The sequence below is a fragment of the Lissotriton vulgaris genome, chromosome 6 (assembly GCF_964263255.1).
Source record: "Lissotriton vulgaris chromosome 6, aLisVul1.2, whole genome shotgun sequence".
NCBI lineage: Eukaryota > Metazoa > Chordata > Amphibia > Caudata > Salamandridae > Lissotriton > Lissotriton vulgaris.
Window position 1 is genome coordinate 417,684,954 of NC_141694.1, and position 19,024 is coordinate 417,703,977.

Below are 19,024 nucleotides of genomic sequence, written 5' to 3' on the forward strand. Positions count from 1 at the left end.
GACATCTGCGCAGTCAAATTTACTCATAACGCATTTATTGGAATTATCTACATATTTGTTCTTCATTCTAAAAACCACTGGATTTTATTATTCGATCCAGCTCAATATGAAATTGGTCAGTACGAATCAATCATGTTTTACAATCGTTTTCAATATATCTTGTATTTCTTGTTTTTTTCCAAGCAGATGAGAACTGTGAAAATAATGTCTATATTATGGTTATCACAGACACATGTTTACATCCGATTCAGAAATGTTGGTGGGAGCGCTCTATGCATTGCATCTTTCCCCACACACATTCTTCCCCAAAAATTAGCCAAGCTTTATCTGTTCCATCTCAAATGCGAATTACCTTTCCACGGTTACCTGGTTCACTTCATCAGAAGGAAAAAATATTTTGGCTACAGTGAGATTACAGGGTCATTTTAAAGCACGTCTGATATAGTTTGTTTTACCGTTCCCTTTTATTTGTATAAAGCGAGAGTCCTACTCTGAAGAAAATCTAGAAATAAAACGGAAATTACTTTACAGAGCTGAAGCCCATAGACTCTCATCCCCCATACAGCAAGCTTAATTTATTGCCAACTTTTCACCCACTTAAAAATAACTATTAACACTAAAATGTAAATCTCTTAACGCTTAAAAAATGTTAGATATGAATGCATTTGCCGAGGCCCTTGGACATAGCAAGCCTGTAGAAAAGCAGCCCAGGCCATTAACTAAGTAAGAACCATCATGTCACAACGCGAGTGGATTTTGTAAAGCTCCCCATGCGCTATTGATCATTTTCAGTCCAGGCACAAGTCACGTTGAAGCAATGCTTTTCTGTGACACCTGCGGAACTTCCCAAAAGAAAAAGTATTACGAACGAAATTGCTGGGCTCTTGCTTCTGCTTGAGACTATTTGTGTCATACGTTTGTGTATTAAAATTCCTATATGTGATGTATTGAAAACAACACCTCGAAGTCTTACCAGTTGTTTAGAAATCTCATTAGAGGTTGCTGTGACATGCATTTGCCTATGGAACAGGTTAGCATAGGCACATGTATTAAATTGTACCATAAAATAGATGCATACAGCAGATTTTACAAAAAGGAAATGCATACATATCCTCAGTAATATGTGAATGTATTTAGAGGGTCTGGGATTCTTGTCTGATGGAATAACTTTTCCATATCTAGCTGCCAACACAGGATGCTTACTGTGTTTGTTTGTAATCCTGTGGGTGGCACTTGTTTTGTTATGACAGCCAGGCAGGAAATAACTCCAGTGTTTAGCCATATGTATTATTTAGCCTGTGTGGTCACAGCAGCCTTTTGTATGAGATCACCGATATCTTAGACTTCTTTGTTTCCCTAACGTTGTAGTGATGATGAGCAATTGGGGTTCTTTGGTGTTTGTTTTCTCTCCTTAGGTGTGAGGTGAGGGATTTCAAACCTCTAAAATGGATATGCAGGTAGTCCTCTTGTTTAAAAAAATAAATAAAAAAGTCTGTGTATATATATATGCCCGAATGAGTCGTTATATCACAATCAAAAATCTTAAAAGTAATGAACTGCAACAATTCATACCATTGTCAAATCATAGTGAAACTGGCGGCCATTATGAAGTGGTTAAACTTGAACACAAGACTGGCGCATACACTGATAAGTGCGGTATATCATGCAGTATATCACTCAATAGGGTGATTCTAGTAAAGGTGAAACAGCCCCCAACATAGCTCTCAATGTACACATTTACAGATTTCCATATTTGCATGGTTTGATCAGTATTTCTCTCTGTCTAGTGCCCGAATGAGTCGTTTTATCACAATCCAAAATCTTACAAGTCATGACCTACAACCAACTAATAGGTTGAGATCTATACAAAGTGGCAGTAACATATTTCAAATATCTGCCTGTTATTCTAGTCAAAGTGACTGCGTGATCTCAGATATATGAAGCCATTGCTCCATTCTCAAATTAATATAGGTATCTCATAGTGCAAAACGAGGAATAAGTCCAAGCCTCAAATTCTGTTGAAATAAAAAATACCCTCTAATACGCTGGATTATATGTAGCCAGGTGAAAGGGGGAAGAGGTCAGTCCTGTAAATACAAGTATTATTGGTCATTCAAATACAAACCAATTTCATACTACCACAGAGAAAAACATACCACCTAGATGTCTTCATCTTCACTAATATATATATATATATTCACTGAAAAAAACATTGGTTTCGCACCAGTTATAGTTCGGAATTAGCATTTAAAAAAACCTATGAAATTCACTGAAAAAACCATAGGTTTGACACCAGTTATAGTTAGCTGGAAATTTTACTGACATAAAACCATTGAAATTCCCACGTTATAGTTAGTTGGACTCACTATAACTTGCGCGCCTGCAATGCACTGCTGATGACGTCACATATTACATCACTCATGACATGGTCAGTGACATCACTGATGACACCATCCAGTGAATGTGTGTCTTTCTGAAAAATAAATGTTTTATATATGTATATGTAAAGGTCGATGGAAGAATAAATGTTTAAATAAGTGTCTAAATGGATGTTTTTTTTAAAAAAAAATTGATTGGTTAAGTGGCTTATTAAGTGTATCTTAGTGAATACATATATTAGCGAGTAATGTTTAAATATTTAAATATATGTATCAGTGTTTCACTTTGTGTATAAGTTGCTGCCTGGGTTGGTGAGTAGCTACATGTGTGTGTATGGGTTATTAGATGTTTTTTTTAGTATCAGTATGAGTGTCCGTATGGTTTGGTGGGGGTATTACTTAGCACATAGATGCACCAATGACTGACTCACTGTTTGTATGTGTTTTGAAGACCGCATATGTGCAGGACTGTATGGGTGGATGAGTGTGTATATGTGTGTGTTAGTGAGTGAATGACTGTCTCACTAGTGTCTTTATCAGTAACTACATATGTTTTAATCTAGTACATGTGAGTATTGATGTATATAAGTGAGTATTTGTGAGAGTGAGAGATTGTAAGAGTTCCTGTTTAAATAAGTATGTGTTTCTATAAGTGATTGTTTAAGAGAGTAAGTATGTGTAAGTTTCCTTAGAAGTAAGGTGGTAGTGTGTGTATAGCTGTATATTCAAATAAATGGATGTTCAATAGTTTACTTGCATGTGTGAGTATGTGTGTGAGTAACTTTTGGATGACTGTCGGTGTGTAACAGGATGTATAGGTGAATCACTACATATGATGAGTGAGTATATTTATGAGTGACTATATAGAACTGTTGGTGAATGAGTGGATGTGTATATAGATGGTGGAATTACTGAATTGATTGTTCTAACTGGTATGGGTATCTTCTTTTTAAAGAAATGTTAGTTTCTATTTTTGAATGTGTTTCAAGGGTTACATTACACTGAAAGGAGGTCTGTCACTCTGTCACAAGGATGGTGTCATCGGTGATGTCATGAGTGATGTCACTGACCATGTCATGAGTGATGTAATATGTGACGTCATCAGCAGTGCATTGCAGGCGCGCAAGTTCTAGTGAGTCCAACTAACTATAACGTGGGAATTTCAATGGTTTTATGTCAGTAAAATTTCCATCTAACTATAACTGGTGTGAAACCTATGTTTTTTTCAGTGAATATATATATATATATATATATATATATATATATATATATATATATATATATATATATATATATATATATATATATATATATATATATACACACACACACATATATAAATTAAGGGATGTGTGGGGTTCGCTCTATTCTGCTGTCTTTCATATACTGGCAATTGCTTCTGTTTTTCACACACATTTTCACCTGGGCTACTCTGTCCCCCTCATGAAAGCCAAGAGTGAATTGGTTGCACAAAGCTTTCACTCTTCCGCTTCTTTTCCAAGACTATTTATTTGTTATTGAACATTGTCCCCTCCTTCACTTAATGTTTCTGGCCATGGTTCAGTTCCTTTCCTTTCTTCAGTTCAGTGCCATTGTCCTCTCGTCTGACATGAACCAAGCACTGAGTTAAATAAAGTTTTGGAACAAATGCTTGATTTATTCCCATCACGGTAATTACCCTGGACCACATTCCAGTTTGTAGTGTTTTTGCTCAGTATGCTATTCTAGACAGAGTAACTCTCTGCAGATCATGCTAGCTCTTCCGCCAATGGGAACTGCCAGGGCACATCCCCTCTGAATGGAAGAAAATGCAAACCAAGACCAGTTTCATTGTTATTGGGCCTCATCGGTGAGGCACAGCTAGAATTCGGTGGCACTCTGAGCATACCCGTTACACTTTAAACATCACTGAGGAAAAAGGTGAAAGGTGACATGTCTCTTGTCTGCTGTAAACGGGCAGTGGTGTTCTCATGAACTATTCACTGGTGTTATGCTCTTGTCTACCATCAACTATGCACTGGCATTACCTCCTTGTCTGTCTTCCTGGATGCAGTTCTCACACATGATACTTCTCCTTTCTGGCAGAAGCAATTGCCTAGCTGAAGCTCAAAATGTTCCCCCAAGTTGGCCCCTTCACCCAACAGTCACCACAAAAGGGAGGAACAAATAAAGCACTTCCTGTTTTTTTCTTTCTGGAAAAGATGTTCCATAGACTTACGCTATTCTGTTGGCCTTAGTAAGAATTTGATCTGTTTTTTTTCTTTGATCTGCTTTAGCGAGCAGGGTTTTGTTTCTGCATTTCACACTCGCGCTTAGGTGTGGCATGTTTTGCCTCCCCATTGGGTCCTGTTTAACAGGGCTTTTGGGTCTTCACAATCTTCATATGTGCCAGGCCCTGGGTGCTCTGCTTTAGCAGGTGGGGCCGGGACACTGAGGCTTTCTTGTTCTTTGCCCATAGCGCTCTGCAGTTAGCAGGCTGGGCTAACATGTTCTTCTACTTTTGGTGCCCTGCTTTAGCGGGCTTATTGTGCTCTTGCCAGGACTCGCAGAGCTGTCTTTTTGACCGAGGATGGTGCAGTGGTTTGTCAGGTGTTTTTGCTTTGCTTGACGCATGGTGATTATATGGGACTGGCTCCTCCCCCTGGTAGTCCTTTATCGGCGTTTTCCTTGTGACCTTAGGTAATAGGGCAGCTATATTTAGCCTGTTTTGGCTTGTGCCTTTTGTGAGGTTTGGCTGTTTGGTGCTGCCATACTATAGAGCTTGATGAGGAGGTAGCTGGTCCTTCGGTGCAGCCCTCTTTGCTGTCCCTGCAACACTCTAATAAAGCTGCAGTTGAAGTGGCTTTTAAGGCCCGGGAGGGGCAGACTCTGCCTAAACTTCTCTCGGGCCTCGACAAACTCGTCCTCCTCCGCTCCTACGACCCAGCTCCCCATAACAACACACCCAACACTCTCCTCGCCATTCCTACGATACACGCAAATCCCCTTAGACCCCCCACACTGAACAACAGAATCTCCATCCCCAGTAACCTGAGAAAAGTCCCCCTCTCTCTAGAACCCTCGACACACCACGTCACAAATGCACCCTCCTCAATTGCAGATCGGCCTCTAGACACTCATCCGCAATCGCTGATCTCATCTTAACACTGGACCTTGACCTAATCATCATGACTGAAACCTGGCTAACTGAATCTTCTACACCTATAATGGACATTCTGGTTCCCCCCAACTACCACATCTCTAGACTTGACAGGTCTGGTCAAAGAGGTGGTGGAATCGCATGTATATACAGGAGCAACCTCTCTGTCCTGAAAGTAACCTCCCCTTCCCTACCCTCCCCAACTTCCTGTGAATACATCTGCCTCAACATAATCAGTGAGGGCAAACCGATTTGCTCTCTTCACGGCATTTATCACCCACCCGGGGACAACCCTACCTTCTCCCAACAAATCATGGATATGATCTCAACCAATTCTGGACAACAGCTCACCCAAATATACCTTGGTGACTTCAACCTCCACTGGAACGATCACAATGACGCGGTGGTAAATAGTCTTAAAAATGTCCTCAACGCCCTTGATCTCACACAAATATGCAACAGCCCGACCCACGAGAAAGGCTCTATCCTCGACCTTATCATCTCTAAAGAGGACGCTATCCAACTCGAATCTATCCAACCCTGTGACTGGTCAGATCATCATATTGTCACATTCTTCATCAATGAAAAAGTTAAATTTAACCCGGTTCAATCCTCCAAGCCCAAAGTCTGGAAAAGAGACCTGAAAAAACTCATCTCAAACTCTCTACCCCCCAACAGCTGCAACCTCCTACTTCCTCCTACCGGCGTTACGGACGTCCAATCCTTGACTGACCACTATCTCAACGCTATGACCTCTATAATTAATTAAGCTGCACCTATGCAACTAAAAAGAGCCTCCGCAAAAATTTCCAATCCATGGTATGACGGCAGTCTCAATGACGATAGACGAGCCATGCGAATGGCAGAGCGCACCTGGAGATCAGCGCCCTCTGCACTGCACCTAAAAACCCTGAAGAAAAAGAGAAATGCCTACTTCAGGAAAATAAAACGCTCAAAATCAGACTTCTTCATCGACCAAGCAAAAAACCGCCCGAGAAAACTGTTTGAGCTAATCAGAACACAATCTAAGGAACAACCTCAACCACTCAGCACTATGTGCGAAGCACACTCCTGTGAAGTGTTCGCCTCTTTCTTTATCCAAAAAACTGACAACATAAAGAGCGATCTCCTCATTGACGCAAGCCTTTACTCCAAATCCCTCTGCATAGCACCCACCGAACCAAAAAACAATGCTACATGGTCATCCTTTGTCACCTACTCGGAAGAAGAAATTGGCAGACTGCTCAGCACTTTGAAACCATCCAATCACCTCACTGACCCCCTTCCTGCTAACGCTGTCAAAAACCTTACCCCGGTGCTCCTCCCACTCTGGACCAAAATTATTAACAGCTCACTTGAACAAGGGATCATCCCCGACTGCCTCAAAGTTGAACAAGTCACACCTTTACTAAAGAAACCTACAGCCGACCCCTCTGATCTAAACAATTACCGTCCCATTACCAATATTCCGACTCTCGCCAAACTGTTGGAAAAATGCGTGCAGATACAATTGACTAAACACATTAATCAGTTTGATCTCCTCAATCCTCATCAATCACGCTTCCGAGCAGATCACAGTACAGAAACTGCTATGACTCACATAATTGAGGACGCCCTTCAAATCCTAGATCAAAACGATACCTGCCTCCTCATCCTTCTTGATCTCTCTTCTGCATTCGACACCGTCAAACATGAGAATCTACTCGAACTATTAAACACAAGAATGGGTCTATCTGGAACTGTGCTCAAGTGGTTCACTTCCTTTCTACACAACAGGACGCAGAAATTCAAGAGTAACAACTTGATGTCCTCGCCAATACCTGTATCGTTAGGCGTCCCACAAGGATCCTCCCTATCCCCAACTTTGTTCAACCTAGTTATGGAACCTCTCACCACCTTGCTACAAGCATCCAATGTACACTTCCACATGTATGCTGATGACACCCAACTATATCTCAAATTACAATCACCCAAAGACATTATGCTCTTGAATTCAATGATCAGAAGCACCCAATCCTGGCTGGCCGTTAATCATCTCAAACTCAATGCGCTAAAAACAGAGTTCCTTTTGATCTCACCTCCCGCGAAGATATCTACCACTCAAAGTTGGCTTAAACACCTAACGGCACTCAATGTTCAACCCATCATCGTGGCTTCAGCAAAATCTTTAGGGATAACACTTGACACCAATCTCCACATGCAGGAACACATCAGCAAAGCAACTAAGGGAGCGAACTACCAAATCAATACCTTAAGGAAACTTAAACCCTTCCTTCCAACAAAAGACTTCCAAGCTGCGGTACAAGCACTAGTCATCCCTCGAATAGAATACGGCAGCATCGCCCTTTGCGGTCTCCCCCTAACTACTACGGCACCCCTAAGAGCTTCCTTAAACGCCGCAGCGAGACTCCTCACTGGGTCAAAAAAACACTCACACATTTCCCCTGACTCGAAATCCCTGAACTGGCTGCATTTTGAAGCCAGAATACATCTGAAAATCGCTTGCATGACGCACAAGGCTGTCCACCTGAGATCACCTGGATACCTCACTCAGAAGCTGACGATTTCTGGCGGCTCCAGAAACACTAGAGGCACAGACAATCTTTTGCTAAAGCCCCGAAGATTCCGCAAGGAAAAAACGTATAAACGCTCCTTCTCAGGAATGGCACCCAGGATTTGGAACTCACTCCCTCCTGAAACCAGGCTCATCTCCTCTACCACACTTTTTAAGAGAGAAGTAATAGCTATCCTCATGGCTAAATACACTTGAATTGCTACTGGGGCTTATATTTAAAGACTCTGCACCGATCTGTACTACTGGTTCGAACCCTTTGCATATTTGTATGACTTGTGTTATTGACTTACCTGATTGTTTTGCTCACACTTATTTGTGCTGTTATCATTATTGATGTATCTGTTGATTTTGCTCCCCCATGTACCTTCCCCACCCCAATTGTTATTCACTCTCCTGTTCGTACCCCTTCCTATGTAAAGCGCTCTGATATCTGCAAAGATCTTGTTCGCGCTATATAAAACTTTCAAAATAAATAAATAAAATAAACTTCCCAGGCAAGAGCTGGTGGATCCTGAGGAGTGTCAGCGGGGGCTGTATGTTAAAAGTCCTGAGATGGCGAATCGTTTACAGCATGTTCGGGAAAACTTGAGTCTCCCTGCCACTTGTCCATCGGCTGATCAGGAACATCATGTTCTGCAGCACAGGAAACCGATGTCTCAGGTTTTTAAGGCCCGGATTCCTGTTACTCAGTGGGTTGCAAGGGACCTGCAGTGCTGTTTGAACCCGTCCAACCTCAACAAGGGTCATCCGTTGCGTGTTCCACATCCAGTGATCATCTCCACCAATGCCAGTGGTTTGGGTGTGAATCAGTCCTGACGCGTTCTTTCTGCTCTGGGGTTGTGGAGCAGGGTGTAGTCTCTCCATTCTTCCAACTGGAAGGAGCAGTGCAGCAGTTTCATTTCCTCAATTTCATCAGGGGTCGGGGCATGTTTCCAGACGGACAATTTGGTCGCAAGGTCTTATGTTTGTCATCTAGGGGAGATGGTGCCTACCCTCTTTTCCTGGCCAGGGAGGTGGGGTTATGGGTGGAGCAGAATCTTCTTTATCTGACTGTAGTCTATCTTCCGGAGCAGGAGAATGGGCGTGCGTACTAGCTCAGTCGGCAGTTTCCGTCGTCTGTGTCTCTCCCCCATGGTCTTTCGGGATGTATGTCTGAGGTTCAGGTCCCCCTGGCTGGACCTGTTTGCCACCGAGGACAATGCCCTTCATCCCCTCTTCTGCTCCTTGATTCCGCCTCTGAAGGCCTGGGCCACGAGTGTCTTTTCGATTCGCTTGCCCGGGGGGTCTCCTGTATTGTTTTCCACTGTTCCCCTTGATTCCAGGGTGTTGCAGAAGGTGATCTCCGGCCATGCTTTGATTCTTCTGGTGGCGCCGGGGTAGTCAAAGTGGCCTTGGTTACCTCTGCTTCTTCAATTGTCAGTGGGCCCACCCTGGCTGTTTCCTTTGTTTCCCTCTCCTCTAACTCCTCACATTCTGGAGCCTTCTTCCCTGTAGCGTCTCAATCTGGGGGTCCGGCTGCAGAGTGGTTGGATCTGGGTCGTTCTGAGGCTGCCGCCACCTCCATCCAGTTGTCCCACAAGCCGTTCACTCGCAAGTCATACAGTCGCCATTGGGGTCACTTTGATAAGTGGTGTCATTCTAGAGGGTTGGTTTCCTCCTCTTGTCCTGTGCGGATTTTAGATTGCTTGCAGATGGCTTCAATTTGGGTTTGGCCGTTTCTACCCTTAGAGCAGAGGGGTCGGCCATTCGGGCCTTTCATGGGGATGATCTCTCTGATGTTGTCCCTTGCAGCGACCGGTTTCCCATTCTCCGGTTCCTCCCTGTGATTTGCCCCATGTGCTCCAGGGGCTGACTGATCCTCCTTTTGACGGAGAAGGTGGTGATTTTGGTTGCTTTGTGTTCCGGGTGGGAGAGATTGGTGCTTTGATCTCGGTATCTGTTTTCTCAGTTTATCCTTTTCTTTCCGGAAAAGGATGTTCTTCGACCATGACCGGCATTCCTTCCTAAGATTCCTTCTTGTTCTCTTTGTTCTGAGGACATTGTCCCTCTGGTTTTCGTCGGGCTTTGTCCATTTATTTGGAGCTTTCTTCTTCTTTTCGGAGGGCTGATTCCCTATGTCAGTTTTGGTCTTTCAAATAAGGGTTCTCGTCCTTCTACGGTCTCCATTTCCCACTGGATTAAATCTGCCATTGTGAGGGCTTACCAGGTGTCTGGGTCGTCTTCTCCCCTGCCAGTGCAAGGTTGTTTGACGCAGGGAGGCTTCCGCTTGGAGGTGTGAGGTGTGTGAGCAAAACTTGTTCCCTCTCTTAATTACGGTCATCTAGTATTTCCTGGCACATTCAACAAGTTCCTTATGCATCCCCAAATTTCTGCTTACAAGAAGGTTCTAACTCTCCCCCGACAGGCCAGGAGGGCCAGAGTGAGACTGGAGCTGGGACTCGCCCGCCGGATATTATTTGCTCAGGGGACATAATAAAGTACTACATTAGTACTTTGCATGCCTCAGCACCCTCACTGAAAGCTATGCTATGCTATGCTATGCTATGGGCACTTATAATGCGCACAGATGCTCCAGCAAAGGAGCGTCCCGGCGCACGACAAGGTAGAACAGAGCACCGCCAAATGCAGAGGGTTAAAAAAGGGGCAAAGCTACAGGACAACATTAAAATAAGAAAGTTTTAATGGCCTTACGGAACAGCAAGAGATCCTCCAACAGACGGATCTCTACAGGGAGAGAATTCCAAATCGCCGCCGCTCTCACTCGAAAAGATCGGCCCCCAGCTCGACTAAGCTTAAATCGGGGGACCACAGCAAGAGCTTGGCCAAAGGATCTAAGAGAAAGCTTCAATTAAAACAATTTTTGAAGAGTCTGGTTCCCCATGGCAGGTACTGTTGGCAGCGGCTACAAGTCTACTTGAAATAGAAGATAAAAATCTACATAACCAGGATATGCCGGCCACAGCCTGGAAAAAGACATTGAACGCACAAGTTGAGAAAATATAATTCGAAAGGGACCTGGAAAGTTTACACTGCCAACCCAATCTTTCTACACTGGATGCCTCTTATATCCTGGATAAACCTCAACCATACTTTGAGCAAGCCTTGACAGCCCTGGCCCAGAAAAGAATCACCTACATGAGACTTCTTGCACTGCCCATCTTGGACTTCAACACATCCTGGTCTCGGCAAGATAACTCAACCGCTGGTCATCTATGTAGAGACCAACGTGAATCTAGGCTTCACTTGCTGTGCTGCTGCCTAAAGATGACAAAAGAGCAGCACTGCCTGGTACTCCCAATTTGCCGGTCTCACAGCTTTAGACACTGCATAGAAGTCTCGTACTGGTGCTTCTCCGCCAACATAGCACAAATTGTGGACTGATTAGGGAAATTCAAAGAAGCAATTTGGGCTACACTGACACATACCATTAAAGCACAAGCTGCAATAAGTTGGCCACCAAGCTTGAGTGACCATGACCAAACAGCTCACAAAGCAAAATAACAGTCCTGTGCCCACAACATAATCAGAGTCCTGCCTCACATTTCTCTCAATGCAAATCCCAGGCACAGAAGGGAACAAAAACAATCAAGACTAGTGGACTAAACAAGCATGTCAGACAAGTTAACCCATGTACCCGGCACCAAAACAAGGAAAAACATGTTGCTTTAAATGTTAATAAACAAAAGAGGGTACGCAGTTCCCCAGTAGAGGAATATAAAAGGAGGGGGAAGGATGAACCAAAAAGTGGGTGGAGGCACACTGAAGGGGAATCCTCCCTGTTGGAACTAGAGCCCTCACACACCCAGCAAGCTAGGTGTCATGCTTCATAATATGGGTTTGCTCCTCGTCGGGTTGGCTGTGCAATACCCGATGCGCAACCATAGAGGGGCTCTTTAGCGGAGATCTTTTGTTCCTGCCGTATGGTGCCGTGGATATGAGGGCCCTAGGGGAGTGTGTGGATGCAGATGGGTGGTGTATTAAAAAAGGTTAGATAGTCCACCATGCAAGTTTAATAACGTTGTAATCCACCTTGTTAAAAAATGGATAGAGAGGCTGCTCCCTGGCACTATGGCCCAGGGGAGCAATGCTCTACTCTGTTCGCGGTCGACATGTTTCATGCTGAGTGTTCAGAGTGGTACAGTGAATTTCTTCATGACCTAAACGTAGCTCTCCACACGATGTGGTGGGGGGAAATTTCCTACCTACCACTGAAAACAGAGGCGAGCATGTAGTCCTGCTACTTCTAGTGAAACCATACTAGTGGGAAGCGCTGGCTTCTACGTTTTTCTTGGTGAAGAGCACCTCAGTCATAGGTGCCCTGTCCGTAGTAGGACAAACACTTCACACCTACCCCTGCGCTGGGTACGAGAAGCCCGGAGCCTTACATGTTTAGTCCTAACCAATGCTGGGGAAGCTGACATAAAGGTTTTTTAGCTTTGTAAATGAACATTAATTTATTGGGCAAAGGGTCCATCTAAAGGATGTGTAAACTGGGTTCCCAGACATAGTTGCCATCCTTACCTCACTTTATTTCTAGTTCGGACTATTGCTTTTACGGTTTTACACTTTTTAGCAAACCTAGTTACCCCAGTTGGAGTGTGCATGGCGATAATGAATTTAAAACTAATTTTTTTCCGATCTTCTCCACGTATGGAAAATGTAGTATATTGTGATGATTTTAATTAAATGAACAATAAAGAATCAATCTACAATCTGCACGGTTGAAGGTCCTCATTGCAGTGTATGGGTGTGCTGCAGCTACTTGGATTTCCCATCACATTTTTCTTTCCCACTCTCATTTCAATTGGGGGTTTGTTTTTTTCCCACTTTGGGGATCATGTCCTGTCTTTCGTGGAGGGTGATAATGCTCCTTTTGTGCCTTAAGCTCCATTGTTTTTTGTATGTTTTATTAAAACGTTGGTTTGGTTTTGCATCCTTGGTCTTTCACTGGCGTCTTTTTTCCTGCATTTGTGTCTGGAAATAGTCAGAGGTTTGCTTTGGTACTATATCATGCATGAGGACTGCATCCAGGAAGAAGGACAAGGAGGTAATGCCCCAGTGACTTACCCAGATAATCTTCATTACTCCTCGTCTTGGTCTTCCTGGATGCAGTCCTGAGTCCCGCCCTCCCACCCAGGCATGGCAGTTGCCTATTTCCTGTTTTCTTGTGTCTTTTGGCATGGTATGCTACAGGAAGTGCTTCGTTTGTTCCTCCCTTTTGTGGTGGCTAATGGGTATCAGGGCCAATTTGAGGGACCTTTTTGAGTTTCACCCAGGGAATTGGTTCTGCCAGAAAGGAGAAGTATCATGCGTGAGGACTGTATCCGGGAAGACCAGGACTCGGAGTAATGCAGATTAACCTGCTAAGTAACCAGGGCATTCTCCTTTCCTGTCTCAATAAACCATAATGTTTCGATTGTGAGGTATCACGGAGAGGAAACACTCACAAACCTAAACAGGTGTCACTTTCTAAAGGTCCGACCACCCCTATTGGTTCCGATGGCAGAGACTCGCTCTTGCCAGGGGTGTAGCACAAGACTACCCAATTCTTCAGGGGTCCCTCAACCCTTAAGGGGGCAGGGGCTCCCATTTAGCCTAGACCAATGAATAGAGGCAAGATATGGGAGGCTCAGAGGCCCAGCTTCACATTCTCGCAGGAGGGACCACATGAATTTTTGTTGCGTCACTGCAATGCTTAATTTGAGCTAGTGGTTTCTAGTGCTCAGCACCTGCACTTAATTGTTAACTTATGACCGCTTGCCACATAGTGGTACTGTTTTTGTAATTTGGGAATGAACATAACAGTGGTTTGTTAGTTTAATTTACATTAAAAAGGACTAAAGCATGCCGCTCTAGCCATTCTTATTGCTTTGGAGGAATAGAATAGTCTGGATGGTCACACTTGTAGGAGTGGGATGGTTAATAGCTGTATTGGTAGTATCCTTGGCAGCAGGGGCAATGGATGGTGCTAGCTGCAGTGGCCTCCTTACAAGGGCCTTGGCACTTACTGTTTTACAAATTAACTACTGTGCCACTGCCATTTAGTACTAACATGTCTACGACTTCTACAGCTCTCGAGCCATGGCCAGCCCAGATGATCCATGTTATATCTGGTAATGGTCCTGGTTTTCGACAAGAAGTGCGCAGAACATTCCGTTCCACCCACGGAATTAGTCGAATTTTGGTGTTACTCTTGTAACATGGAGTTCTGGTCAGATTCCACCAATTGCTGCGTGGTGGAATTTTTGCTTGCACGCAGCTCCAAAATGGTAAGTTGGCGAGAAAGATTTGGTGTCCCCTGGTGCGATTTCCCGTTGGTAGGAAAACATCCAGTGAGGTTTTTCTAACGCGGAAGGTCGCAACATTTCGCGGTGAGAAGGTGCTGTTTGAGTAGAAAATAGACTAATGGCAGCAAAATCAAGCCGAGTACCTGCGCACACTGCATGGTGCAGTTTGCACTGATTTTTCTGCACCGAACGCACTACTGACACTAAATACAGAGCGAGCAGTACGACGTGCCTATTTCAGCCCGTTGGCAGAACTCTGCCGAATCTCAGAGAGTTTTCATATAACTCGGCTGAGTTAAATTCTGCTAGTTCCGCCCACCCCTAATTTCGACCCGCATAATGACCTTTTAGTTTTTGTCTTTCCCTTCATTTTTGTCTGGTCTGCCCGTAAGCTGTTCACAACAGGGATTTGGTCCGTGGTAGCACAGCCTCTATCACCTGCTGATAAACCTATGAAAGAGTGAAACACTTCCTTGCAGACACAACTTGCTGCCAATGTTTCTGCATCCCCACAAGCCACTGTTGTTGCTCTGGTCCCTTCATCATCAGTGAAGTTAAGATGTTTCGTACCGCTCTCCCATCATTTTTTAAAATTGATTATTTTTCCTTTTCTTCTTTCTTTTCTCTATTAGTTTCTCTACTCTCATAAACCTTAAATGTGCATTATTAGTTTTAATCATCCCTATTTTCCCCACCACCTAGTTACTGGAGTATTTTAATATCTTCCCACCTAATTTCTTTCCTATAGTTTGCCACCAGGCCTGTGGTAACCCATTCCAGTCTCTCTGGGCGGCGAGGTGGCCACATTCAGATACACATACAGTGTCTGTTCGAGTTCGACTGTTTAAATGGCTGAATAACCTCCTTTGAGCATATTCACGGAATCTAGCTCTTGCATTCTAGATCGTTTTGACCTTTCAAACGTACTTCTTAGACATTTTAGACCATTTCTTGAACTTCTTGTCCCTTTCATTTGTATATCACCTAGAGTCTTCTCGAGCCTCAAAGTCATATCCAAATATATTTCAAGCAAATTAGTGTTGCTAACCTTGATACAGTAAAATGTATCACTTCCTTGTACAAGGCGCTGTCTTTTCCACAGTTTGCTCTCGTTCCCATTCATGGACATCGCACACTGCTTAAAAGAATCCAACGAATATTAGTTATTGCGGTCTTGATAACACCAGGTGCATTGCCTTCTTCAATAAAAATGTATTTTATTAATTTATTTATCCCTTTTCCTTTAGACACTACCACTTTCTGTATTTACTATGGACACCCACGACTCTTCGCTTGTGAGGCTAATTCTTATGTATTGGTGCCAACTGCCATCTTGTGGTTTAAAAGAGAACTTCATTCACGGTTTAACTTTTGTATAACAGAGAAGCATCTAGCCGTGTTTAAGCTTTTGATTATATACATTTTATGTATCGTGTGAAATGATTAGGCTTTCAAGTAGTCCTCTTAATCCATTGATCTGTCCTTGCCATTCGAATTTTTCTACCACCGACTATAGCACACACCATTGGATAATGCAACAACTGGCTAACCTAACTGCGAGTTTGGGTATCTTTCCCATTTCACATGGAGCACTTCCGCACACAAGGTACTTCCCTTCAGTGCTAGGGACCATAAGGAACATTATGTGATATTTGAGACCAAAACATGTTTTGGTGCATTTAGCCAATATTTCTTTTTAGATTGACAAGGGCTTGGCAGCTTCCATAACAATAACGTTTTGCAAAAACTACGATAAAACAAAACCAGCATTGACAAATAGAAAATACTGGCAGTCAACCGCAGACCTTTTGGCTTTTCCAGTGCTTGTTGTGTCTGACTCCACATCACAGCTGGTTCCCCATTTTTACCAATTGTACATTTGGTGAGCTGTGGGTCAATTCAGGGGAGTATTTCTCTCACCTCAAGTAACTGGTTTTTTTGTGCATCCTTCCTTCTGCTATTGTGTGCTACGCTGGAATGCATAAGCTGATATTTTACATCTCAAAAAGACCAGCAGTCATCACACATTAATATATTTGTCTCATAAATTCACTGCAGCTACAAAGCAATCATTTTTTTGGGGTGGTATTTTTCTGCACTGAATTGGCTTTTTGAAAAAGGTTTTAGTCTGGGCTGAAAATGTAGATCAGATCCATTGGCCGAATAGTAGAACTTCTGAAAATATATGCCTGCCAAATGAGTATTTCTTTATTCTCTCCTGCTGTTGCTGTATGGTGTATCACACATGAAATTATTTTTTTCTTAGATGGACTGTATAATGAAATCACTAATTTGTAGTTTCGTTTCGACCGCACCAGGCTTTTTAATGTTTTAACCAGGACTCAAAATTCAAGCTATATTTATTGGCTTTGTCTGAGCTTGTTTCACTATTTTGTTGCTCATTTTGATATAGCTATTTAATGAGAAGTTCAAATACTAATTGTTTCAAAAAATTTATTGGACGATTTCCGGCCTAGATATAGCCGTTCTCCCAAAATTAATGTGAATCTTTGACAGTTAATACGTTAATATGCACATCACTCCATAGATCACGTCAATTGTTTTCTTTACATTCTTAACCGTTGCATTGGAATACTTTTCTATACTGGGTGCAAAGTGAAGGTAATAGAAGGAAAAAGGAAAATCCAACTGGTTAAATACTCAAAACCATACTAGAGACAAAGATTGCCATACAGTCCTAGATCAGCACTGTCGCCCTGGATGTTGGGCTGCTGTGGGGAAATATTGGGAGAATTTAAATCTATGTTGCTGACCAGGAAGCCTTCAGTGCTTGAAATGCCAAAACAACTGGTTGACCTAAGCGGCATATCTCAACACCTTGAGCAACAATCAGAAAATGCTGTGTGATGCTCCCAATTCCAAAATATCGATGTTGTTGATATTCCCAAGGGGTCAGAGGACCCTAGTGTGCAGCTTTTCTTGGAGGAGTGGCTTGCAGAGACTTTAGTGCCCCGTTACATACATGTGGCAAGGCAATATTAATGGTGTATTTACAGTTTGTTTATAAGCGACTCTATTCAGCCAACCGAGATAGAGCTATCTCTTTACTAATTGGCGATTCTCACTGTATCACTACACAACCAGGATGCTCTTGAGGAACCCCTAATAGCAGAGATCAAGTTGGTCATCGATCATATAACCAGGGGTAAGACGCCTAGCTCAGATACATTTGCAATTAAATTCTGTGCAACACACCATTCACAGCTCACTCCTAATTTCTTGGACATCTACAAACCTGCAAAACAAAAAAGCACACAGCTTCAGATAATGAGGCATATACAAAATAAATGCTTCTCCAACTAATTTTACTAAATATTCTTAAAGATAAAGACTGCCGACATCAGACATATTACACAAATCAATTGTAAATCCATATCATACGACTTATTAATCACACCGTATGTTTTTGTTAAAAGCATAGCAATGAGCGCACTTATCAATCATTACTGAAGATATGCATATTGTAAATAAAGATAAACTAGACGTCACGTTTCCTCCCCCGAACAAACCCTGACAGTACATTCTTACTACAAAGTGACTAGCCGTGGATGCATCTATCCAAACAAAGCTGTGACACTAAATAACAAATTGCGCAAGCAAATGAAAGACCCTTTCAAAGTTAAAAGAAAAGTTGTTCAAATTAATCACCAGTTCATAAGTTTATAGTTCATGCATGTGGGAAAATAAGCTTATTTCCAGTAGTCTGTGTCCCGAGTTTTATTTTTTTTAGTTTTTTTTTTTAGAATGTGTTTATTAGATTTTATTCAGATGACAATAAAGCTGCTACAAACAGCGCAGCAGACCGATCTGGTGCGACATGCGTCTCATGCATAGGATATTATCAAGTGATAACAACGATAGTATCTCTGTGGTGCAATCAATGTATCAATAATAGGCCCCAGCATTGCAATCAGAACAATATAACAATGAGAGTAGGGGAACAAATGTGTTCTTCAGACTATGTGTAGGCAATAGAAGGTCCAGCCCTAAAGAAGTGGGTGGAGGGTTTGGGAGGGCATCTCAAACAAGCGCGCTTTGAGTCGCGATACACATGTAGTTCATGTGTATTTATCATCTAGTAGGGGGGTAGATGAGCCCATCTTCTGCTAGCGCAAGGGTTAGCGCAGTATATACATAGACTGGCAGTCATGAGCACTGGACAGTTTCAAGTGGGGACCTAGTGGTCGCCTGACCCTTGAGTCAATGAAATGTAGGTTCAAGGTAGGCATGTACCATTCTTAGCTTCCACAATAAGTAGAAAGGTCTCCCAGCATTCGCTGCCGGCGCAGGGAATCCCGCGTCCTCTGAGACTCTGAAGAGTATGAACCCCTACATGTGTCCACGTTAGTAGGCTGCGAATCCACTGTTGGTGGTCCAACGGTGCAGGGGATTTCCAGGTCATGGCCACTTATCGTTTAAACAGAACAAATGCAAGGTAGATCAATCTGTGTATGTGTTTGTCTCCCTTTCTACGGGGAGGCAGTCCCTGCAGGCAGGAGGAAGGCATAGGAGGGAGGGCGTGTGTTGTCAAATCAGTCATCATCGCAATTGTCATATGCCACTCTGGTTGCATTACTGGGCAGTCCCACACCATATGATAAAATCTTGCTACCTACAGGCCTCA

General features: G+C 43.1%; 1 protein-coding gene across 2 annotated transcripts in view; it reads left to right on the forward strand.

Annotated features, from left to right (window-relative positions):
* The window catches only part of LRRC1 (leucine rich repeat containing 1), a 517,165-nt gene that overhangs the window by 410,029 nt on the left and 88,112 nt on the right, over positions 1-19,024 (forward strand). The window lies entirely within an intron of this gene.